Source organism: Diceros bicornis, chromosome 24, assembly GCF_020826845.1.
Source record: "Diceros bicornis minor isolate mBicDic1 chromosome 24, mDicBic1.mat.cur, whole genome shotgun sequence".
NCBI classification, from domain to species: Eukaryota; Metazoa; Chordata; class Mammalia; order Perissodactyla; family Rhinocerotidae; genus Diceros; species Diceros bicornis.
Genome location: NC_080763.1, coordinates 21928566 through 21954548, shown reverse-complemented (window position 1 = coordinate 21954548; position 25983 = coordinate 21928566). Strand labels below are relative to the sequence as shown.

The following is a 25983-nucleotide window of genomic DNA, read 5'->3' as shown; positions in this document are numbered from 1 at the left end:
GGACTGTGTAGAGGGTCAAACTTTTTAACTTATACTACATCTTAAATGCATAGTCCATAGCTGATCCAATTCTCCTCATGAGCTGATGGTTTTGGGAATTTTTAACTGAAAGTCCAATTTGGGGTCTTGGAGACATGTAGTATCCATGTAGAATGGTTTTGCTTGGTGAATGATTTACTTATTCAACTGACACTTAAACAACACATATATGAGAGCTTTATAAACTAATTTAATTCTTATAACAACCTTATCAAGTAGGTACAATTGTTATCATCATCCTCATTTTACAGATAAGGAAACTGAGGCACAGAAAGACTAAGTAACTTGTCCAAGGTCACACAGGTAGTATGTGGCAGAGATGGGACTTGAAGCCAGGTAGTCTGTGGGCAGTCCAGAATCCCTATTCCTAACCACCATACCAAGCTGCCTTGTCCTCTTGGTTTCTGCTTGCTCTGCAAGGCCCTGCTGCTACCAGCTATGGTAGGTGAACTTGTGGTCCATTCTTCAGCAAAGCCAACCCCCACCTCCCAGCACTGGCTTCTCCCTTTTGCAACTTGGTACTCATTATCCCCCCTGTTTTCACTGGTGCAGATTCCTGATCCTCCCCTGAGCTTGCTGCAGGGTCACCTTGCCACACCAGGGCAGTTCCACGGCAGGCTGCTGGCTCTCAACATGACAGCCATGCCAGGCGGGAACTGTGGGGACTCAGGAGAGCTAAGTCTCAGAGCCTCTCTCTGCATACCCAAGCTTGACCACCAGGTCACTTGGCCTTGGCTGCCCCTGGTTTGGTATAAAACCACTTTAGAGACAATTTGGTCCTGGAATCCCAGTGGGGAGCTGAGTAAGAGCCCCCTCTGTGCTTGCAGTAACACTCATTAGGTAACGCAACTTTCTTGCTTCCATCTAAGACATGGAGATGGGGAAAAAGCATGATGCCCTTCTGACCCTCTTCTCTTTCCTCTTTCCCTTCCTACCATCCAGCAGGCCAGAAAAGGGGATGCTATTCTCTCACTGCCATAGAGCTGGCCTAGCTGGCCTGGGTGGAAGGACCTCTGCTCTGTTCAGAGTGGCTTCAAGGAGCTGGTCCTTCAGGCTTGGCCTTGATTTACTAAGGAAGGAGAATTTAGAAGGATTTGGAAAATCTAAGTCATGGCTAGTGTCTCCGCCTATACAATGAGAACAGCAACACCTTGAGGCCTGGCCCATGATAGGTCCTCGGTGTGTGTAGTTATTTATTACTCTCTAAACCCAGAACTTTCTCACTCCTTTGCTTGTATGTAGGAACTACGTTTTACACTGTGACCCCCAACAAATATATATATATATATATATATATAGTACACAACTGAAACAAAAGCTACATAAAACATACTTATTATTATTACTTAATGCAATGCATCTGATAATTTTTAATTTTTTTTTTTAAGTGAAACACTGGTGGTGACGCTTAGCCCCTCTTTCCAGACAGACTGAATTGCTTCCTTCTCCATAATCTCATAGTGCCCTAGGCAAAGCTCGATTATAATACTTCTCATGTTGCATTGTAATTTATGTGTCTTTCTCTCCCACTAGGGAGAGACTTTGTCCTTTTCATCTTTGCATCCCTAACACAACCACCAGTAGACATTTAGTAAGTGTTAATTGAAGGGGTGAATGAAAAATGCCAGCTCATGTGCTCCACAGAAAAGGACAGTGGTTTCTCTTATCGTGGCACATATCACCTAGTTCTCATGTTGCAGAGCTCAGACCTTGTCAGTGAGCAACGTGGGCTCAGGGCAGGATTCTCGCAGAAGTTAGTACACACACCTCTTGCAGAAAGGACCTCAATGTGCTAAGAATGAAGGCCAGAGACTTTGACAATTTCCCTCCCCTTTATTTTTTTCCTGGGCTGACCTGTTTGCATACCTGTGCTAGAATGCCTCTATGTCTTCCACAGGAATTTAATGATATAAAACTGACAGTGCAGACTTGAAATTCAGGGCATTTGGCATTTTTGCAAAGCCAGACTCTAGGAAACGTTCCCATTGCTGAACACATTGGATGCGGTTTAGGTAGCAAAGCAAATGACCTAACATGGAATATATGTGCTGAGCTTAGTTCCTGTTAAATTAATAGATTCACGTTCTGGCACATCCACAACCTCACAAGTCATAGCAACCGGATGACGGCATGGCAACACAGCAGCTGCGGCCACTGCACACGAGAAAAATCAGAGCCTAGTGTCTCTGGAGGAAAAGCAGAAACAGGCTCTACAATTGACAGCTGTACAGGATTGGCTGAGGAGAAGGGGACGTGGGGCAACCACAAGTAGACGCCTGCCTTGATTAGGGATGAAGGAGCATAACATCTTCCCTGCTTCCTCAAACTTTGTTTTATGTTTTTAAAGTAAATAATTTGCTCCAGTCGGAGAGGAAATGATGCTGAGAGAAAGATACCATCATGTGGACAGAATGTTCTTTGTAGCCCTGGAAGCAGTGTGGAGGCGATTCTTATCAGAGATAGTCCATGGCTTGCTCTTCAGCTGCAGGACCACAAGCTTTTCTTTCTAACATTTAGACCCCCACTGAAATCGCCCATCCCTTCTGGCTGCCAGGGTTGAAGGCCCTTCTTGCAAGCTCTCCTTCCAGGACCAAGGCCTGACCCCACGGTCACTGGTTATGCCAAGGCCTCAGGGATCAGGGTAGATGCCCTGAGGAGGAGGAAGAGGACACCTGAACAGGTGTCAATTCTTGTGACACAAAGACATCTACACATACTGTCAGGTTGGTGACACCCAATATCAGGGCTGCCTGAGACTGAGCAGCAGCCTACACCCTATGACCTAGTTTAAACTTAAGGATGACCCTTGCTTTGCAAAAAGGATGAAGGCTGGACCTTCTGTTCTTAGGATTTATGTGTTACACTTAGGTCTGGTCCCAGTCGCTGCCTCTTTCTCCACGTTCTGCTTTCCAGGTGAGGGACCAGAAAGGCTGCGTGGGGTTGTCATTGGGCCCGCACTGACTTCTCTTTTAGCCTGTGCATTAGTTATCTATAGCTATATAACACATTACTCCAAAACACAGCAGCTTAAGACAACAAACATTTATCATCTTGCAGTTTCTATGGGTCAGGAATCCAGGCAGCTTAGCTGAATGCCTCTGATTCAGGGGCTCTCATGAGGCAACTGTTGGCTGGGGTTGAAGTTCTCATCTGAAGGCTCGATTAGCATGGAGGAAGTGGGGTATCCCTTTCCAAGCTAACTCATGTGGTTGTTGGCAGGCCTCGATCCCTGTTTACAGGACTGCCTTAGAACATGGTAGCTGGCTTCCCCCACAGTGAGTGATCTAAGAGAGAGCAAGAAAGAAAGAGGACATCCAAGATGGAAGCCACTTTTTTTTTTTTTTTTTTTTTTTGCTGAGGAAAATTTGCCCTGAGCTAACATCTGTGCCAGTCTTCCTCTATTTTGTATGTGGGTTGCCACCACAGCATGGGTGCTGATGAGTGGTGTAGGTCCAGCGCCCAGGAACCGAACCTGGGTTGCCAAAGCAGAGCATGCCAAACTTAACCACTAGGCCACAGGGTGGGCCCCAAGCCACAGTTTTTTTAATAACCTAATCGCAGCAGTGACATCACATGACTTCTGCCGTATACTGTTTGTTAGAACTGAGTCAATTAGTCCAGCCCACACTCAGGACGAGGGGATTACACAAACGTGTGAGTACCAGGAGGCAGGGGATCTTCAGCAGCGAGATGTCTTCCAGGCTGCCTACCACAGCTGCCACACTTTGCGGTACTCCAGCAAATGCCACACCAGACAGGGAAAAAGCAATGCGTGCGTGTGCATATGTAAGTGTCAAGCCTTCACACATTCATACCGTCTGCTAATTATTCCTGGGCATGCAGAAATACTGAATATTCATGAAATTGTGACCGAGAATTCAGAATCACAATACTGAACAAAGAAATACTCTGCTCTTGTTCTAGCAAATATGGAGGATCACATGATTGTTTTAGGAGACTGGGTGACATATTTTCTCTACCCCTTTTGATTATGTCATTGCTTGCTTCAAGCAGAATGCACTAAGGAATTACTTCTATTCCAAAATTGAAATAGGCAATGCCTCCACCATCCCTCCAAATAGTGTGATGTAATAAACCTTTCAGAGAATTTTAATTATTGAGAGTCTAATAATGCCTGTATTTCTCAAACAAATCTTATTTTTCTTACATGGTTACATTTTGTATTTATAATGTGCTATTAATAATATCTCAGTAGAAATCAGAACTAGCACATAAAGGCTGCAACATGGGGGATTTTGTGTTGCTAGGAGAGCTTCAGTCTTCATACTTCCGATCTTTGGGTGAGTCTGAGTTTGTGGCTTTCCATTAGGTGTTAACACAGACCTGGGGATCATTTCCCAGATGTCACTTTCCATCAGTTGTACATCCACCTTTCTGGACAACGTCTTCACTCAACTCTGTGGTTTCCTGTGCTTTAGCAAAAAAGATGAAGCATTGGAACTGGAGGTTCTGTGATCTGGCCAATGTGCTAGTAGAAGCCGCATTTGGGGAAAAAAGGGAAAATTGTTGAGCCTTAACTGACGCTTTTGAACCACCTTTAAAAAGGTCCCTGTTTTCCACAACAAGCTACAATGAAGCTAATGTTTCTGTTATGAAAGCCCTCCGCTGCAGTTTTGAATGTCTGCTTTTTTTTTTCAAACCACAGCAAAGGCTAACCCCGTTTTCTCTCCAGCTTTACCGGATCAGGAATTTTTCCCTAAAGACTGCTGTTTAACTACTTTGTTGCTATTTATCAGAAACCGAAAAGGTGGCTTTTTGTTACTGTAGCTTTTAATATGGTGAGCAGATTTATTTTGGGCAACGATAAATTTCAGAATTACTATTGCCTGAAGCTCCTCTTCTCAGGACTCCACCACCCTCTAAGTCCCTTTTGGCCCGTGATGACACACCGAATGCATCAGGCCCCAAAGAGACCTTCTGTGAGTTGAGTGTAAAGGAAGAGGTGGAAATTGCGGGGGTGGATGAGAACAGAAACCATTTTGCAGCCCAAACTTGGGCGCTGAAATAGCCCCGTTAAGTGTGATAGATGGTAAACGTCCTGAGCACTTATAACCAGTGGAAATGACGAAGGACAAGCGTGCAGACCTTTTGAGGGAATGTGGGGAGGAGACCCGTGTTTTAAGGCCCAGCTTAGGCATTATTTGGCCAAACACAGAGCACTCTGCTTTCTGACATGACCTTCTAGCCTCAACACCAAACTGAAAAACTTTTTCTTCCTCCTCCCCCGCCCCTTTGTTTGTGCGGTGGGTGTGTTTCTCCTGGAACCCCAGTTCTCCCGGGTTTCTGAACCACCTCCCTTCCCCCAGATCCCCCGGAGCCCCGAATCCCCCAACGCCACTTTTTCCAGATCCCAGCCTGAAAACAGGCTCGATCGCACTTCCTCTGCGCGGAAACGACGCGGCTGGAGCGAGCCTTCCTCAGAGGGGTGCAGGCTCAGCGGCCGGCTGCCCGTCTCCCCCCGCAGCCGAGGGAGCGCGGAGCCGGGGAGACGGCGCCCGGGATCCAGGGCGCGCAGGCGGGCGGCCGCAGGGCCCGGCGCGCCACCGCGCGAGCTGCTGGGTCACAGCCCGGGCCACGCCGCCCGCTCCCCGAGGAAGTGACGACTGCGCCGTCCCGAGAGCAACAAAGTTTAAGTCTGCGGGCCGCGCTCGCCTGCGCCCCGCGCCCTGCGCCTCTCCGAGTGGCCCTGGGATTCAGCGCGCAGGTGAGCGCGGACTCGGCGCCCCCTCCGCCGCCGGGGCGCCGATGTGGAGCTCGGGAACGTTCTGGGGCCCGGGCTTCGCCACGCAGGCGGGGATGTGGCGGGCCGAGGTGGGCCGGCCGCCCTGGGCGCCGGGGTGCGGGTGGCGGTGCAGGGAGGGAGCTCGGCGGCCGGGGTTGGAGCCCGAGGTTGCACCCCTGTTGCCGCTGGTTTGCTGCGCGACTTAAAACAGCCAGGGCTGCAGCCCGGCCGCTTCAGGCACCGTTTGCGAGAGGACGGGCGCAGGGAAGGGGCTTCCTGGGGCCTGCGTCTGGGGCTAGTCCTTCGCCCGGCGTCTCCCATCTCGACAGGCTGCAGCCGCCCCCCAGCCCCCGGCTGGTGCTTCCCAGGGAAGCGTGCTCTTCCTCTTCGCAGCCCTCCCTTACGGAGGCAGGAAGTTAAAGGAACTTTCCCCCTACTTTTCTTTGCTCGGCCCTCCAGTGACGAAGAGCAGAGCAACTCCGAAGTTTGGGAAAACAACACTACGCATTTCCAAAAAGCAAAACCAGAATTGCCCTCAAGCCCCCTTTAAACGAACCCCTCCTGACTCCCCCACCCTTTCTCGTTCCACACCACGTCCCGAACCTGACAGTAATCACTAAGGCCTAACACTTTGCAATTTAGCCATAAAAACTGTCAGCACACCCACGTACATATGTGAGTGTTTTCTGTATAAAACTCCGAAACCCGCTTCCAGTGGACTCGGTAGCATCTCGTTCTTTTCTGTTTTCTAAAACTTCTGGGGCTGCAGGAATGTGCATGGGAACTTTGACGGTGGTTCCTGCCGCCCTCGGTAGCCTCGTGGCGCAGGGTTTTTTAAAGAACAGCTGAGAAGTTTATGACATCCCTGCGAAGTTAACTCCGGGCTGGCGGGCCGGGCGGGTGGCACCCGGGCTCCCTGGCGTGGAGACTGCAGCTGTAGCAGCAGCAGCGGCCGGGCAGCGGCGGAGACGCGTTGGTGTGTGCAGGAATGTACCTCCGTGCCGTGGAGACTCCGACATGGGATGTCTGGAGGTTGAATGGTGCAGTTCCTAGCAGCAGCTTCCCGCCGGCCTGTAATTATAGCGTGATTGCACAGTCAGGCATTGTTGGATGTTTATACACAGGCTATTGTGCAAGACCTCGGTGGCAGCGAACAAAACGCAGATTTGCATTGCAAATACCCAGGACAGATCTGGGCCTGTGCTGCAGTCGCCAAGTTCTTTTGGTTTTTAACCTTATGGTGATTTATTTCTTTGCCTTTCCCTTAACCTCGGACATCTTGCCAAACACTGGAGAAGTGAAGTGGACCCAGGAAGGCAGGATCCTTCCACTCCTGCCTTAGGCAGCCTGAAAACTATCCCAGGAACTGTACCTTTATTTGTGCCTGTAGAAAATGTGGGATGACGTCAGCAGGAAAAGGAGATGGGAGATGGCTATCAACTTCCCTAAACGGGAAAGCACTTTGAATTAGCAAAATTGCACGGTAGCTGGACTGGGGCCTGGTTGCAAAGAGGACACGTCAGAGATGTGTGATTGAGCTGGTGAGCTAGACTTTGAGCCTTGAAGTGTCAGCTGCAGAAACTTAGTAGGTGGGTCCTAATTCCTTTATTGTGTCCTGGGCAAAGGGAAAAGTGCTGGGGCTTTGAGACTGTGTCTGTGACGGTGTCTGGGGTGGGGGTGGGGGAGGTGGAGGAGTGAGTCATGTACATTTTCTCCAAAGGAGCCCCCAGGCCCACTTCCTGAGCAAGGCCTGCTGTACAGACCAGGGCAGGGGTCCTCACACCTGCTGAGCTGCTGTGCTACAGGAAGGGAGCCAAACCTGCAAGTGTGGAAAGAAAGCAGACGGGTTCTCCTTGAGGGCCTCAGAGGCAGCTAACTGTGGTAGAGGGACTTAAAACATGTACAGGATGCAGGCAGAGCCATTCTTCTCACATCCCAGAGCTCAACCCACTCTCTGCCTGCCCTAGGTGGAAGACTCTCATGGGGCAGCACTCAGCCCTGCTGAAGGTGCTGTGTGACTCGGTGGCACCACCCCACTGCCCTGCTTGGGCAGCCTCTCTGCTCCGAGTGGCAGGTACTGATGGCCCGGGCACACTGGAGCCTCCCCCATGCCTGGCTTTCTCCAAGTAACAGTTTCACCTGGAGGGAAAATGCTGTTTTGCAGCCTCATGCCAGCTGTGTGTCACGGGCACAGTGACCATTTGTCAAACCAAAACATTAGGATACAATCTTTGGCAGATACCTGTGTGCTTCTAGAGACTCAAGGACAAACATGTGAAATCAGGACATTTCTGGAAAGTCTGGGATGTACAGACACAGCTGCCACAGGGGAATGGGGTTTAGAGCAAAAACACCACTACAGTAGGACTGCTGTTGCACAACCCCTGTTTCGGGTACATTTGGGTTTTTACTGAACTTGACTTTCGAGGTCCTGGTTAGCTGCATCACCCGACCAGGGCAGCTTTAGTAAGGGCCTAGTGGTGCCCAGCGCTAGTCTTGAAGGGCAGGGGTGGGGAGCATTCCCTTCTGACCCCAAAGAAAAGAAAGCTTTGAGTTTGCCATCCTTTGTGTGGAAGCTGCAGAGACTAGAAGTGCCCAAAGGCCCTTCAGAGGTGTGGGCAGGAGAGTGGAGGGGAGGGACCCCTTGCAAAGGCCAGAAAAAGAGGGAAGCCGACTTCCTGGAGTGGTGGAGCCACCTGGAGCAGTCACCTGTTCATATCTTCAGTTCAATCAACCTGGCTGATTTTTGTGTGTAACTCAGGACCCTTCCCTTGACTTGCTCCACTTCACCTCTGCATTCTCAGAGCTTGCCCTGCAGTTGTACACAGCCCAATTTAAGACCGGAAACGTAATCCTGACTTCCTCTCCCACCTTATGTAAATGCTGATTTATGGCCTGAAGTTGCTGTGCAGTTCACGGCCCCTGAGCAGCCCTGCCTGCTGCCTCGCTGTGCACAATTAGGAACAATATTGAAAAAAGCTCTGAATCAAAACTTGAGAGATTTTAAAAATCATTTTATTGTTTTAAGAGGAGAAACTATTGGAGGTAATTAGGAAGCTCAGCAACTCTGGCAAAAACCGCAAGGTGCCAGAGAGAGGCAGATGGAGAAGGCCCCTGCCAGAGGGTGGTCTTAGAATGGAGGCCTTTGATGCTCAACAGGCCCGATATTTATATTTCTGTTCATCTGCCTCCTCTCAGCTGCCTCACTCCCTAAACCACAATCCGATGTTTCGACATCACAACTAACCTCCAAAAAAGGAGGTAAACACCCCCAGCCAAAAGAGGGCATTCCAGACTCTGAAGAAAGTGCTGCAGTTTTCCAGACGCCCGGCAGTTCTGTCCTGCAAATTTGTTTCCTTCTTTAAAACATGCCCCCCCTTCATTTCTCCTCACTGAAGCATCTCTTTGTGAGACCCTTAAACCGTTTTTTTCCCTCGTCTACATGACACAGGGCAAATGCTTTATGACTTTCTGTCTCAAGTGCCACTTGAAATACACACAGGGCTTTGAATAAGCCTGGGATAAAGGGCTCCTCTGTAATCCCTCCTGCTCAGCAACCTTCAATGGCTCCCCACTGTCTGCGTGGTAAGGATCAAACTTCTAGGCTGGCGGTCAGGGCCTTCCACGCAGGGGTCTGGCCTCCACTGCTCTCCTGCCCTAACCCTCCGCCCTGACCCAGTGACCCACTCTGTGTGTTTGTCCAAACTGCTGGTGGCAAGCATTTTACCTCTCATTCTTCCTCGGAAGCCTGGAATGCCTCCCCTTCCCTCTTCCACTTGGCTCAGTCTTGCTCCCCTTCCAGCCCTGTCCATGTTCCCGTCCTCAAGAATTTCCCCTGTCCCACCCTCTGGACCTCCGTGTGGGACTCCAGTAACATCCATTGGGGTCCCATGCTGAAGAAAACCTTGAAACCTGGTCTAAGGATTTTCAACCTCTCCTTTGAGCCGTGGTTCCAATCATACCCTTCAGCTTCTTAAATGTGCCTCTGTGTGGATGAATATTATCACTTTTCAACTAAACTGAAAGTGCCTGTTTTATATATCTTCATATACCTCAGGCTTGGTGCTCCACTCATAGCAAGTCCCAGTAAATGTTTGATAATGATGATGATGGGATGATGGTGATGATGAAGAAGAAGATGATGATTCAAAAGGCAGTGGCCTTCAGATATTGTCCACTTGTGCATAGGCATGTACACCCAAGCCAAGCAGCAAGAACTCTGGTTCCTGGTCTTTGTTCTTAACATTTATCCAGCCCTACTTCCTGCCTGTTAGCCTCTCTCTGGCTCTTCCTGGCTTTGCACCTCATTGTTCTGCTCCATTTCCAGCATCTCTTCCCCCTGGGTGCCAGACAGTGTCTGCCTAGCTTCGGCACTGGCTCCTCATCCTGATTTGGGCCCAGTTGACCTGTCCCATGATGTCCTCTGTCTGAGCACCAGCTTTTGGGGGAGAGCATTCGCTACCTAGGGAACCAGACCCATAGAAGGAGATAGGGCCAACTCTCAGGCAAGACTTGTGAGGAAGGTAAAGCGATGCTTCCTGGTTGGCTGTAGGTTTGTTTTGCCCAAACAGGTATTGAACCTGTAAAACTGAGCTAAACTATAAAACTGAATCTTTGGGAGATCCTGGCTAAACCCTAACATCGGGCTTGACTAGGAGGATTCTGTTGTCTTTACGCAGTTTTTTTTTTTTTAATTTTATTTATTTATTTTTCCCCAAAGCCCCAGTAGATAGTTGTAAGTCATAGCTGCACATCCTTCATAGTTGCTGTATGTGGGACTCGGCCTCAGCACAGCCTCAGCATGCGTCGGTGCGTGCCCGGATCGGAACCGGGCCGCCAGTAGCAGAGCACACGCACTTAACCGCTAAGCCACAGGGCCGGCCCTCTTTACGCAGTTCTAATGCTATTAATCTCAACCCTGCCATATAAGCTAGATTCTTTCTTTCTTAATTGAGATGTAATTCACATACTGTAAAATATACCATATAAGCTAGATTCTTTAAAAATTTTGTTGTCTTTAAAAATAAAATCTGGTAGATTCTTTTTTCCCAGTTTTCTATTCAAAAAGGTCATATATACATATGGTTCAAAGTTCAAAAGAGATAAGTTATACAGTGTAAAGTAAGTCTCAAAAATAATTTCAGGGGGCCAGCCCAGTGGCGCAAGCGGTTAAGTGTGCGCGCTCCATTGCGGCGGCCCAGGGTTCGCTGGTTTGGAACCCCGGGTGCGCACCGACGCACTGCTTGTAGAGCCATGCTGTGGCGGCGTCCCATATAAAGTAGAGGAAGATGGGCATGGATGTTAGCTCACGGCCAATCTTCCTCAGCAAAAAGAGGAGGATTGGCATCAGATGTTAGCTCAGTGCTGATCTTCCTCTCACACACACACAAAAATAATAATTTCAACATAGATAAGAGATTACTATATGTATATACACACATATATAAATGCAATAGAATTAGAAAAATAAATATCTATTTTAACCTTGAGGGAAGGAAGACTTTCTTAAGAAAGATACAAAGCAGAAGCCATAAGAAAATATTGATAGACTTGATAACATAAAACCTTGAAAAAGTAAATTTTCCATCCTCTAATGTTCCCCATTTCTTCAATCCTTCCATGTCCCTGTCTTAGACAACTACAATTTGTCATTTTTCAGCTATGCTTCCGGATGTCGCCTCTGCAGACAGAAGAAAATATGAGTATATAAACAAATGCTGGCATACTATACACAGGGCCCTACATTCTGTGTTTTTCGCCTAATGTATCTTGGAGATTGTTCTATATCAATGCATGTAAAGCTGTCTCATTTTTTCTAATGGGTACATTGTATTCCACTGTATGAAATGCCATAATTTATTTAACTGGTCTCCTTCTAAAGAGCGTTTGGTTTCCAGTCTTTTGCAACTGCACACAATGTTGCAATTAATATGTTGAATTCATTTTTCACTGAAAATTCTTGATGAACATATATGAATGAAACTGGAAGATATATAGAAAACTATTTCTGAAAAGTTATGCATAAACTGCATTTAATAAACCAATATTTTCTAGCATCTGCTGTTTCGCTAAATCATCTACTTGTAGAACTGAATAGGACCTCAGGGACTGTTTTCATTCAGCCCCTGTTTTATAATAACTGCAGTATCAGCATCTCAGAGAATCCTGAAGTTAAGAATTTAAAGCTGGGGAGGGCACCTGTGGTAACTCTCTCATTTTTAACTAAGGTTCAAGAAGATAAATGACTTCTCTAAGGTCACACAGCTGTTGAATGGAAGAGTCGGGGCACAGACCCCACATTCCATTTCCTTTTGCTATCCTGCATTGGTCATCTTAGTCATCATAATCAACAATTCCAGTATGTCTATTTGTAAACCAAGGATTCCATCTCTTCAGTTTCTTTAAGGCAGTACACAAAGATTTAAAAAGAAGAAATTAGAAAAAACCCAAAAAACCAAACTGAAGGTGGAGGGGAGGTCTTTGAGAAGAGAGTGGAGGGGTTGGCCCAGTGGCCTAGTTAATAAGTTTGGCACACCCCGCTTCAGGGCCCAGGTTCGGTTCCTGGGCACAGACCTACACCACTTGTCGGCGGCTGTGCTGTCGTGGGGACCTACATACAAAATAGAGGAAGATTGGCACAGATGTTAGCTCAGGGCGAATCTTCCTCAGCAAAAAGAGGAAGATTGGCAGCAGATGTTAGCTCAGGGCAAATCTTCCTCAGGAAAGAAAAAAAAAAAAAGAAGAGAGTGGGATGCTTTTTTAATAGACTTTTTACCATTATATTATCTCATTGCAATCTTAATTGATCTTAATTACTATTAACCTATTGGATCCCTAAAACCTCCTAACCAGCCTCAGTTGGCCAATAAGATTACTTAGTGTTTTCTAAACACAGAACATGGGTTGGGCAACACTGAGGAAATAGAGGAACTCTCCCAGTTCCTAAGATCCCAGTTGTCTCCTGAGGGACCCAGGAGAAGGCCCAGGAACACAGACTCGAAGGGCCAGTTAACACAGGGCTGACTGTCCTCACTGGGCGTTTACGGAACAGCTGTAGTGCTCTCAGCACTTTGTGTAGCACAATGAGGGGTGCAAAGCGGGGTCCCGGGAGACTGGCAGTCCAGCTTCTGAGATGAGTTGTACCCAGAGGGAAAAATGGACTCAGGGAGCATCTGTCACCAAGGAGAATGGAATTTGGTGGAGCTGCATTTTCTGGGGGTCAGGTTCTCAAGTGAGAGTGTAAGCTGAAAAATAAGAATATGATCAAGATTAACCTTGAAAGTCTCTTAGACAGGCGGCAGACATACTGGCTCTGGATACTTAGATTCATCTCAGCCTGTTTCTCTAGTTCTGGAAGAAGTTGCAGTTTCTAAGATTGAGCACCAGATGAAGTGGTTGGCTTGAATGTGGGGGCTTTGTAATGTGAGAGATGTGTGTGTTAAAACACTACAGCCACACTCAGAATGCTGAGAGGCTTACCCTGAGATATCCTTGAGGCCCATGCTCACCGCTGTATAGACGGCAGGTTTATAAGTTAGGAAATAAGTATATGAGGTTAAGCAAGAAAGTCTCTTAGAACAGGTGAGCAGGGTGTAATGGAGAGGAGATCCATGGAGTGGGTTTTAAACTGCAGTTGTATCAGCCAGGATCACAGATGAAGGACTTATGCTTGGGTGACGTGTCATTGGTGTGGGGCTGGGAGAGGGCAGCGCCCATGTGTAGTGGACACTTTTCTCTGCTCTAAGGTGCTGGCCTATTATGTCCACTCTCCTCTCCCTTTCCCAGTCTCCCTATTGCAGGTCATTGTAAGAGGCCTGCAAGGAATCTTCCATGTGAATCTGTGTCCACTGCTTCTGTGGTCTCCCAAAGGCGTGAACTCTGGGACAACTTAGGAGCCAACAGTCACTCCCTGATCCCCTTTTCCACTTGCACTGGAGGTGGTGAAAGGCTCAGGATTTCCTCCACCATCTCCCCAAAGAGGCTGGGCTGAACCACCCAGCTGGCCTTTAGGATCAGACTTCCCCAGTTGTGGAAAAAAAGAAAACTAGCCATAGCAGGAGCAGTGGTAACCCTGCCCCATGCTTTACAGGGTGCTTCCCTCACATTCTTCACTCTGTCACTCACTCATGCTACATGCATTTATTGAGTCCCCACTGTGTGCTTAGCTCTGTACTAGGTGCTGGTCAGCCTCCCCCTTCAGGGTGCTTACGGTCTGTGTGGCAGACAGACATGCACAAAAGCCAAGAGCAGTTAGAGCCATGGATGTCAATGTGAATGTGTTCAGGGGTCTGCTGGACTCAGAGGAGGGACTGGTCACTTCCGCTGGGCCAGAGGAGAGAGGAATGTTAGGAATGGTCTAGGAGGGCCCTGGTGCCTTGCGTGATACCTGTGTTTGGTGAATGCTGTGGAATTAATGAATGAGAGGCTTCCTGAAGGAGCTGATGTTGGAGCAGAGTCCTGAGAAATGAGTAGGCGTCCACCAGGTGGCAAAGGGAGTCAGGCCATTCTAGGCACAGGGAGCAGCTCAGGCAAGGCCTGGAGTGGAGGCGTGATACCATGGTCTGCTCTGGGCACTGCAAGCAGCAGCGTATGATGGAGCACTGGTGGGAGACGGTGCTGAAAGGGGCAGGCAGGGGCCAGGTCATGGGCCAGCCATTTGTATCAACGAAGAGGTTTGGACCTTACCCTGAGGGCAGTGGGGAGCCACAGAGGACTGACGGGGTGTGTGTGTGTGTGTGTGTGTGTGTGTGAGAGAGAGAGAGAGAGAGAGAGAAAGAGAAATCAGATTTTCTTTTTGAAAGATCATTCAGCTGTGATGTGGAGGACTGACTAGAGATAGGGGAAGATGAGCAACAAGAGACCAGTGAGGAGGTCATTGTCATTGGGGCAAGATGGAGGAGTCTGAGCCAGAGCAGTGGGCGAGGAAGAAGCTGGATTAGGAAGGTGACAAAGGAGTTGGACTGACGGGCCTTGAAGACCAACCAAATGCAAGGGAGAAGTCTAAGTGTTTGCTCAGGTTTCTACTTGAGACATAGGAGGAGGAGCAGATTGTAGGGGAGAGAGAATGAGTCTAATTTTGGACATGTTGAGTTGGCGGTGCCTATGGGCCATCCAAGAGGGATGTCTAGTGGGCAGTTGGACATATGGGTCTGGGGCAGGAGATCCCCAAGAGATGGCATGGGGGGTGTTGTCCCACCATGAACTCTAACCAAGCCACCCCAAATAAACATGTCATTTAAGTAAAAGTGATTACTTAGTGTGCAGCTACAGCTTCAAGGCAAGTTCTAAGCAAACCCAATTACCTCTCTTTAGCCCCCTCTGTCAATCAGACATTCTGGAGCAGAGATTTGGGAATCACCAGAACATGGAAGGCAGTTGGAGCTAGGGGAGCCAATGGCATCACCCATAGAGAGGATACAGTAGGAGGTGAGGGTATCCCCATTTAAGAGGTGTGGTATAAGGGGAGTCAGCAGCAGAGACTGAGAAGGAACCAGCGATGAGGAAGGAGGAAAACCGGGAGAGCATGGTGTCGTAGGAGCCGAAGGAGGGGAGAGCTTTGCATTTTATGAAAACAGGGACCATGATTTGTGCACCAAGTACAGCATATGGCACATGGAAAGTTCTCCATAGTATTTATTAAATTGAGTTGAAATTGATCAACTGTTGATCATTGGGGATGTCAAGAAAGAGAAGATTGGAGAGAAGGATTGACTCAGGAATTAGGAGATTATTGGGGCTTTGCTATGGGGGCTTCTCATATGATTTAACCTCCCTGTGAAATAGGTGGTGCAGGGAACCCCTGCCCTAGGATTGAAGTGACATGTGCAAGTTCTAGAACCCAGGTTTCCTGAATCCAAGTCCACCTTTCTCTGAGCTGGTGGAGAAATAGGGAACAGTTCAAGGGAGTGGTAATGCCTTTAATTTCTGATATTACTGCCCCAAATTGGGACATCTGGTCAGAACCAGGGAAGGGGTGGGTTGTTATATTCAGCATTTATGGCATTTGTCCATATTTGTGATTATTGGGTGGCTGTGATTCTCTCAGGTGTGTGGGTATTTACATTAGACTCTTCTCACAGAGGAAAAGGTAGAAGCTTGAGCATAGATGTTGTCTCAGGGGGCCAGAGGAGCCAGTGTGGAGGTAGAAGGACGTGCTGGGGTAGTCCAGGTCGTAGGTTGCAAACAGCAGAAGCTGAATCTGGCTAACTTAAGGAGAAAAGGAATGTATTGGAAGGTTATCTGGTGGCTCACTGAATGTCCTGGAAGGCTGCAGAACGAGGCTCAGAAATCAGTCAGGACCTGTGGGAAGTTGGTGGCTGGAACCAAAGTCAAGGTGAAGATGCCGCTGGCCTGGCATCCCTGCTGCCAGCTGATCTGGATGCTGCCACCCCCTCCAGAATGAGTTCTGAACTCTCCCTGCTTTTTTGTGCCATTTAGTCCAGAGACAGAGCCCAGGCTGAGCATCTGGTTCTCCAGCCTAGGTTACATGCCCATGTTCTCACTGTTGGGGGTCCTGAAGAATGAGGCTCTGGAGGTTATAGCTTCTCCAGCAGCAGGTGGGACTCTGCCTCCCACCATGCCAGGTGCCTGAAACCTGGGGACAGGTGCACATGCCAGGTGGACATGTGTCCACCATAGAAGCTGGAGCCCATTCTAGCTCTCAGACTGGAGTGATTGGGCAATGCTGGCCATAGGAGGAGGAGACAGGGCATCCCCCTTAGGCTACTGAAAATATCCACATCTTGTTCTTAATCTTTTTGGACATCTTTCTGAATCCTTTAGCCTCCAGCTAAACTTCAGGATTCTTATAGGCTGGGGAGAGCTGAGCGTTTCCTTAGCAATTGGATTTCTCCTCTGGAGTTTGAATGGTTCCAGTGGAAAAGAGAAGTCATCCCAACATCTGGATCCTCCCTGCACATTTGATTCTACTTGGAAAACTTCAGCGCTGTCTTGTGAGGACAGAGGCCAAGGCTTGGCTCTCTCTGGCTGACGGGCGTTACAGCTTGAATTCTCTTTCTCCTCTGGGGTTCTGCAAGACGCACAGGGCCGTGAGGTGTTTGGGAAGCGCTACCTTGCTTTTCAGACTGGAGGTTGGAGTTTTGGCTTCAGGCTTGATTTGTGGAATGATTGAGGTCCCTGGTACCCAAGCTGTCCCAGGCAACAGGACTGGACACCTCTCTAGTTCTGAAGACGTCGACCTAGTTGAGATGTTCTACCCAGTATCCTGCCTGAGAGAGAGAGCTAAAGGAGTGAAGGCTTCGTCTGCCTGGGGCTGTCAGCATCTTCAGTCCCATCTCTGCCCAGTGTTGTCATCCATACGAGAGGGTGTCGGTTAGGTGAGCACCAGCTCTCTTCTTACCCTCAGATTTTCTGGTTTTAGCTCTTTGAAGCAAGGGCACCTTGACTGAAATCTTGGTCATTCAGCTCCAATAGCCTCAGACAAAGGAATTAATTTCCTTTAATAAGAAAAAGAACAATATAGTTTTGAACTTACTGGACTCTTGACTGTGGTGACGGCCAGCATTCCAAGAGTCTTTCCCCTGGTGCCTGGAGCAGGAAGCTACTGCCTCCACGAAGCTGGGTGTGTCGTGGGCTGGTTCTTGCAGCCCAGACTGGAGGTATTTCCTGAGGCTGAGGCTTGGTCACCAATATGGGGTCAGCATGGTCCCTGGGAGGGAGGGAGCAGGAGCCTTCCTGGCCGTTGTTTGCTCTGGCACCATTTACTCTGCCTTGCCCAGTTTTGTCCACATGAAATGAAATCATGTTAAAAGTAGCATTGAAGTGGAAAAGAAGTCTTGAAGGAGCTGAGTTATTTTACTAAAACACAGCTTTGATCGTGTCACCCCTCTTAAAAACCTTTGAGAGCCGCCCATGTCCTGCAGGAGAAACCTCACATTCCTCAGAGTGGCACTTGAGGCCCTTGTGGGAGCCCCAGCCTCCCTTTCCACCTTGTCTCGTGCCCACCCCCCCATCCCTAGCACAGCTGTTTATGTTCTCTCTGCACCTCATCACACTTTCACTCCTCTGTGCCTTGTGTATTGTTGTTCCCTCTGCCTGGAATGTCCTCCCCGACCTTTTCCTCCTGACAGATGCCCACAGGACCGGCCAGAAGTCACCTGCTTCCTTGCTGCCTTCCTGAGCTGCCACCTTAGCGTTTCTGATCAACTTCCCCACTGTAGGACGCTGTCATCAGCTGCAGGTGTGCCTGGCTCTTCCCTGGCCTAGAACTGTGCCTGGTACCCAGTAGGTGTCCCATGATGGGACTGGAAGGGCAGCCTGAGGGGATGTGAGGGAAAAGTAGGCAGGCCCAAGTCCTGGCCTGAGTCAGGTGGACGTGTGTGGTGGGTGAGCCGGTTGTCTGCATAATGCCCTCCCTTCGCATCTTGGTGGCTTTGCTGTTGTTCTTCTGCCAAGGAGATCCTGGGGATTAGGGACATAAAGCCCAGCACCTGGGTCCCCCTCATCCTAAGGAGGCCTCTGAGGAGGTGTCTGTGATGAGGAGCTGGTTTACAGGTGGCAGAGACTTCCCTGCCCACCAGCCCCAATCCTTCAAGAAGGATAACTACCAGTCCTTAGAGGACTTCTTAGTTTTCCTGCCTGGCACTGTCTGCTGGCTTTGCATAGAGAAGGAACTAGGGAAAACGAATCAGCAGACCCTGAGAGAGGAGGCTGAGGCCCTTTAAAACAAAAGCCCTGTTCAGTCTGCTGACAGTCGGGACAGGCTGTGGCTCTTCCTGTTGGAGCAGGAAGAGGAACAGATCCTCCTGACAATGATTGCAGGGTGCAGCAGGAGCCCTAAAGCAGGCACTTGGGGTCTCAGTTTGTCTATAAAATGAGAGGCTTAGATTACATGTGGTTCTTTCCTGATCAGAAATTCCACGAACCTGTGAACTGAGCCTGGCAGGTGGTGTCTTTTTGGTGCATCGCAGTGGGAGCTGGGTTACCACTCAAGGGCATTCCTGGTATGGAATAGTTATCTGGGGTCTGCATGCCACTTAAGAGAGTGCTGTGGAGTGGCAGCTTTCCCACCATGGCTGATGAGACGGACTTTCTTAAAAGATTTTCTTGGGGGCCGGCCCCGTGGCTTAGCGGTTAAGTGCTCACGCTCCGCTGCTGGCGGCCCGGGTTCGGATCCTGGGCATGCACCGATGCACCACTTGTCCGGCCATGCTAAGGCCGCGTCCCACGTACAGGAACTAGAAGGATGTGCAACTATGACATACAACTATCTGCTGGGGCTTTGGGGAAAAAAAAAGGAGGAGGATTGCCAATAGATGTTAGCTCAGAGCCAGTCTTCCTCAGCAAAAAGAGGAGGATTAGCATGGATGTTAGCTCAGGGCTGATCTTCCTCACAAAAAAAAAAAAAAGATTTTCTTTCTTAAAGTCGAGGCACCCTTCAGTTAGGGATGAGCCCACACATGGACGGGGCTACTTGACCACTGGTGAGTACATGACTTATGTTGTTTGCAAAGTATGTTTCCAGAACGTAGAAGCACATGGTATTTCTAAAATCTCCTTTAGGAACCCATAGAAGTGTATCTTTGTTCTTGGCCCCTGGAAGATCAGCTCAGGGGAAGCTTGGGTTGTGGGGTGGGTTTTGATGTCCAGGAAGGTGTTGGCTTGTTCTAGAAGGGACAGCACATGGGATCTGCCTTCGTTTCTGCCTCCACGGGGCCTGCTCCCCACTCCTGTTCCTTCCAGTCTTCTACCTTTCTACCGACATCTCTCTGTCCTCCTTCATTATCCCTCCACAGTAAATCAATTGAGCTACCTCCAACATCCATTCAATCATAGGGCATGTACTCCAGATACCTGACCCACTGGGGAGCTGGGAAAAGTGGATTTTAGGAGGAGAACTTGATTGGTACGATTGGGAGGTGTTGCCAGGAAAACTACTTTGGAAAATAGACAATCCAGGTAACTCACATAGAACAATATATTTTTTAAATGTAGAACTTGAAGCTATAAAAAATATTAATTTCCTTTTCCCTGTTAGTAATGCTCTTGAGAATGTATTCTAAGGAAATAATTCTAAAGAGGAAAAGAGCTATATGTACAAAGATATTTATAGCAAATTGTTTAAAATAGTAAAAAACTGTAAACAGCCTAAATGTTCCACATGGCTATATAATTCATGATACCTAGACTCAGTGGAATATTGTGCCTCTGTTAAATTAATATGAAGATGATATTAATTCATGGGAAAATGTTGATGAATTTTGGTGACAAAGTAGTTTCTCTTTTAGCAGGCAAAAGTGCACATATACTTGATGAGTACATGAAAACTGATTCCATTGGTCGTAGTATAAATTGACAAAAGATAAATAATGGATTTAGGTGAAGTGGTTATGAATGGAGTATTTGTGTGTTTGAAATTGCTTTAGTAATATATATATCGTATATATACTTTAAAAAAAAAAAAATGCTTAACATATCAAAGACTTTGGATCTGGGTGGGAAGGAGGCCAGCGGGAGGAACTGTAAGCCTCCCATCTGTCACCATGGGGAAGATGGAACTGCTGTGTCTTATCAGCCACCTGCACTGCAGGGCCTGGCGAATTCAGATTGGCTAACTGAGTCTTTTAGTAACGGGAGGCTGACTTCCCAGGCCAGCTAACTGTGTAACTGTGGGGCTCCCAGCGTGGACTCTGCCTGGTGCAGGCGACCCCCCGTGGCCTTGGAGCCCCAGACAATTATTTGCCCCTGGGTTTCCAGGAAACCAGCCCAGTGAGCCTGTGTGGCCCTGAGGCTTGGCGCTGAGCCGCCCACTCACCTTGAGGCTGCCTGTCTTGCAGGCCCCAGCCACAGATTCTCTCTTCTGCAGTTCAAACAGGCAGCAGGGAGGGTGTGCTTTGCAAGTGACCTCATGCAGCCCTGTCTAACCCAGGGGGAGCCCTAGTGAGTGAGTGTCTTGGGTGTTTACAGTGTTGCATATATTTACTATAGTATGGAAGCTTAGAGTTGCCCTGGCATGCTAGCTCCCCACATTCATCCAGTCTACGTCTGACTTAGTAGGGGCCCTCTGACCCCCCATCTCGCCATGAGCTCTGCTGGGACTTTCGACTGCAGGTGTGGCCTTGTGGCTGAGCAGCTGACCCTCTTCTGACCACCTTCTTGTATCTCTGGCATCTCAGAACCTCGGGATGCCTAGTGAACGGCCTTCTCACCCACCACTTCCCCTTGGGTTTGCCTCTCCGTGTGTCTAGACTTTTCTTCTTAGTGGGGAACTTTGTTGACATGTGGAGTGTCTGTTTAGAAGGCCCATGATCGTCCTTTCCCTGTGACCAGTGCGGTGCAGGGTAGGAAACGGAGACTCCTAGGTGTTTGGAGTCCCGAGGTGGGTGGGAGCTGGAGAGCGCTGGGCGGACTTTGAGCAGGCAGGTTGCAGCCTGCTAAAACAGAAGCCACTGCAGCAGTACGTGTGGAGAGAGGTCTAGGCCCTGCTGGGGCCCTGGTTATCTCAAGCATATATCCGCTAAAGCCAAATTCCAGAACCGTGAAAGATTTGGTTTTTTTGTTCCGAGATCAGACTGAAATAGGGCCTTGTGGCTGGAGGTTTGCCAGAGTCAGAGAGAAATTGGAAAGCACATGGGCTCAGGGCTCGCCTAGAGGGGTGTTCAGGCCAGTTTCAGGTCTTGCATGACACGCATGCTTGTGTGTGTGCTGGGAGGCTGTGGTGGGGGATATCCAGCCACTTCCCTAGAAATCAAGTTCATTCCTAGGTGCCGTGGTCCCATCCCCACCCCCTACAGTGACTTCGAGCCTTCTCCAATGGGATCATTGCTGGTGGTGTGAGTATTAACTGCCACAGAATCTAAGTAACAAGCTGTCTTCCTGAGTCCAGGACCCACAGTGACTGCTCGTCTCAGTTCCCTAATTTAGAGACCACGTGTGTGCCCCAGGGTTGTCAGCAGCTTGATTTCTTGAAGCTTGAAACACATTTCCATAGAAACAATGCTATAAATGGTGGTTGGGTTCCAAGGCTAGCCCACAAAGAGCCTGGTGTCACCTCTGAAGTTGCTGAAATAAGGTATTAGTAAAATTGAGAGCGCCAATGCAGCAGTAAAAGTGAGCACCCAGGACGTTGGAGGTTAAATGGTGTGGGTTTATTTGTGTAACTTTGTTTCTTTGGTGAGAGATGTCTTTCAGAGCCCTCTTGATAAGGGAAGCTCTGGGACCTTCCTCTTACCACAGTCATAACCCCACCTCTCCCAGTTTACATTCCTTCTTCCTTGCTCATCAATTCAGGGGCCTGGGCCTACCTGCCCCCTGGGACCTGGGCTGGGGTATTTTTATGATGAAGAAATCCTGTTCAGTGGAACCTTACATCATCAATATCATCATCATTATCATCATCATCATCATCATCATCATCATCATCATCATTGTTATTTAAACCATCTTGATCAACTTAACCGAATAAACATTACACCTTAGCAATTTACTTTGTTCAGAATTCTCTTCTGATTGCTGCTAATGTTCCTGTGGAAGTTTTAATATAGTTTGTAAATCCACTTCTACTATTTCTTTGTTCTGATTTTGTCACCGAACGTGATTTCATTAAATAGTTTCATCAGATTGTTTCTGTGTGTCAGTCCCTTTCATGTTTCATTTTGTTACCATACCATACCAAGATCTGAATGGATTTCAGTTTTTTTGGTCTATATACAGGTGCTATGAGTATCTTTTGTAAAAATTCCTTTGTGTTGGTATTTTAGATTGTTTTCACGGGATCTGGTCCCCTGACCCTAATTACCTGGTTAAGGCCTTAAACTCTTGGCAGCACAATGCCAGATCACATTCTAGAAAGATTTGCACAGTTTATAGTGACGAAGCAATGTATGCGCAGCTGTTTCCTGATGGCCCCACCAACAGCAGCTTGCTTGTTTAATTAATTTATTTATTTTCACATTGACTCTGTGCTATAATGGGTCCTTAATGGTGTTCTCATTTGCATATCTTAAATTGCTGCTGAGACTGCACGTTTTTCTCCTGATGATTTACTGTTTGTGTTTCCTCATGTGTCAAACTGTGCTCATCTTCTGTGGCTGCGGAGCCTCCCCGCTTCCATTGATCTTCTTGAACCACTTTCCTGTTGGGAAACACAAGGTCCTGCCTTCCTCACTCGTTCCTTCCCGGGTGGGGCCCCACCCCTAGACCTGGGCTAACTCATCTCCACACCTGCCTGGTTCAGTGCCTCAGCCACTCGACACTCGGCCCTCTGACTGGCTGGGACTGATGCTCTGGGTGGGTGGAGGAGGTGGGAGTGGGAGGGAGTGTGAAGGACAGACACTGGGGGCTGAAGGGGAGGTAGATGCGGTAGATGTGAGGCAGGGACTTGTCTGAGTGATTCTGAAATGGGTTCATAAAGTGACCTCCTTGGAGGGAGGCTGCCGAGGGAGATTCTGGGAGGAGCCACAGGCTATACAGGCTGGAGAGGGCACTGGAGTTTATCTGGTCTAAGGATCACCTACTCAAAGGCCCCTAGGGAACGGGGGGGGGGGGGGGGGGATCGCAATAACAGCGGCTGGCTGGATGTAAGAAAACAGCACTAGTGAGATGACAAAGTGACTCACAGTGACCTGTGGCCCAGGAAGCAATGGGCAGAATCTGTAGAAAATTGGAATGTGTGAGTTATATCACAGTGCTACTCCTATCGTAGTGCTATTCCCCTCATAATGCTACTCCCCTCATAATGCTACTCAGTTCTGCCTCTAAGAAGGAGGGCTCAATGTGCCCAGTGTTCCAGTTTTTTTCATGACAAACTAGAAATCCTGATTTTTAGTTTAAATCTTTGATTTAAAAAGTGTTGACAATAAATTTAATTTAATTAACATAAAACACATTATATGGGTCAAATAGAATATGTCTGGGAGTGAGAATGGCTTGTGAGCCTCCAGTCTGTGACTCCTCACTATTTGACTTCCTTACTGGGAAAACAAGCCCAGAGAGGTGTCCTCATACAGTAGAGAGAAGGATTCAGAGAGTCCAGCAGTCGAATTCCATCTGTATGACCTTGGGAGAGCTGTTGAACCTTTTTGAACCTCAGCTCCTTATCTATAAAATGAGGATAATGGCTTTCTCCCAGGGTGCTGGGTGGATCCAGTGGGCTTGCATCATGTCAGGCATTTAGTAGGTGCTCAATAAATGTGTTGATAGGTCTTACATGGGATCATCCAGAAAATTAGAGGAAGAACCAGGCTTAGAACTTTGCTCTTCTGACTCCCAGTCCAGAGCTATTCCACATCACACTGGCCTGCTTTCATGGTAGTTTCTGAAGGTGTCTGGAATGGGGGTCCGTCTGATCCCTGGGAAATTGCTGGTCACTTTGTGAGAGCTTGATTGTCCAGCAGCTACTGAGCTCAGGTGATGGGGCCTCTCAGCTCTGGGGACTTTGCCCTGCAGGCCCCAGAACCCAGGAGATTGAACCTCAGTAGTAGAAATAATAATAATGATAATAATAATAATAAATAATAATACCATACACTGTTGAACCTAAGAAGCCAGTGATTATAAGATGCACCATTATTTTATGTACAAGTAAGAAAGAGAAAATGCTGCTAATTAAACCATGACATGCTATCAATTATAAGATGTATCTTGATTTCAGAGATGTTAAAATGGGGGAAAATGTGCATCTTAGAATGGAAGCAATAGTAATAAAAGTAGTAATAATAATAATCTGTTCCATTTTATTGCTTACCTCAACTTTTCACATATATTATTTTACTTGGGCATTTATCAACAAGCATTTACTGAGCTCCCACCACATGCAGGGACTATGTAGGCACTAGGGATACAAGGTGACTAAGACCTAGGCTGTGCCCTTCAGGAGCTCTGGTCCTAGTAGGGAGATGGCTCAGTAGGAGCTGTAGAACAATGTGTAGGGAGGGAGTACAGATAAACAGGATGCCATGGGAGTTTAGGGGAGGGAATGGCTGTTCTGATCCTTAGGAGCAGAGACTGAGACAGTTTGGGGTGCCTGGGGTTGATTTAGGAAGTGCTCTCAGGAGAAAAGGAGTTAGGGAAGCAGGCTAGGTCTGGGGAGGAAGCTAAGTAAGGAGGATGTGTTGCCTTTGGAGCTAGCTTCAGCCAGATCCGACAGGGAGCCATGGAGCGTGAATTGCACCACCACGAGTTTGATACCACCTTGAGGCAAAGGGCCTGACCTTTTGGACCCACCCCTCTCCAATCTCCCGCAGTCAGTCATTGGCTGCTGTGCTCTCTCCCAGCAAAGGTTCCCTTTGAAAAGGGGGCAGCTGGGAGCCCTTACCAGCCAACACAGTAGCTGGGGGATGGTGCACCAGCCTGATACAGGGGATCTGAGAGGACTCCAGCAGTATACACTCCAGTGGTGTTCCTCTGCTTGGAGGAGCCAAGGAAGGCTTCCCAGAAGAGCTACCATTAAGTGCAAGTCTGGTGGGAGACCTGAATATGGGTTTACCTGTGGATGAATGTTGGGGGAGGAAGAGCATGTGTGAGACAGTGGGAATCTTGGAGGAACTTCAGGTTGTTTGGCTGTATGGCCTGGGGTTGGGAAGTGGGGCAGAGCTGGATCATGCCAGAAGTGTAAGTGCCTAACAGTCTGGCTAACAGTCTCAGCTTTTTGCAGTAGGATGATGAGAGCTGTTGAAAAGGGATGTGATCACTCTGATGGCAGTGTGGATGGTAAGTGTGCAAGACTAGAAGCAAGGAGACCAGTTAGGAGATGAGAAAAAATGATAGCAACACTTACAAAGGACTTAATGTCTGCCACACACTGTTTTAAGCCCTTACTTTTACATCCTCATTTTGCAGATGAGAAAACCAAGTGGCTAAGTAACTTGCTCAGGGTCATCAACCTAGTGTAAGCCAAGATTTGAATAAAGGTCTCAGCCTGTGCTCTTAACCTGTATACTCCCATGAATATGAATTTTGGATTCTAGTCCATGATGTATCAGTATTTGTTTTCATTTAAAAATAATGCTTTAAAGCATGCCCCATTGCACACACTGGATCTCAGGGGTCCTGTTCCTCCTGTCCCACTGCCACAAGGTAGGGAGGCCCGGCTCCAGAGACTAGCCAGTAAAGGAGTCTGTCTGGGGCTGGTTCTGCAGGGGGCATGGAACTGTGCTCAGATGATGCCTTTGGGAAGCTGGCACCTCTGGCTCTGAAGAAAGAACATTTCTGTCCCTGTGGCCCTGCTCGCCCGCCCTTCCTGG

The 25983-nt window shown here is 48.3% G+C and overlaps 1 protein-coding gene across 1 annotated transcript in view; it reads left to right on the top strand.

Annotated features, from left to right (window-relative positions):
* The first annotated feature begins 5641 nt into the window (after positions 1-5641).
* Positions 5642-25983, top strand: part of MIDEAS (mitotic deacetylase associated SANT domain protein) — a 66876-nt gene continuing 46534 nt past the window's right edge. Inside the window, exon 1 of the mRNA XM_058567307.1 lies at positions 5642-5764. The gene's annotated coding sequence lies outside the window, so the exon portion shown is untranslated. The remainder of the gene's footprint in view (positions 5765-25983) is intronic.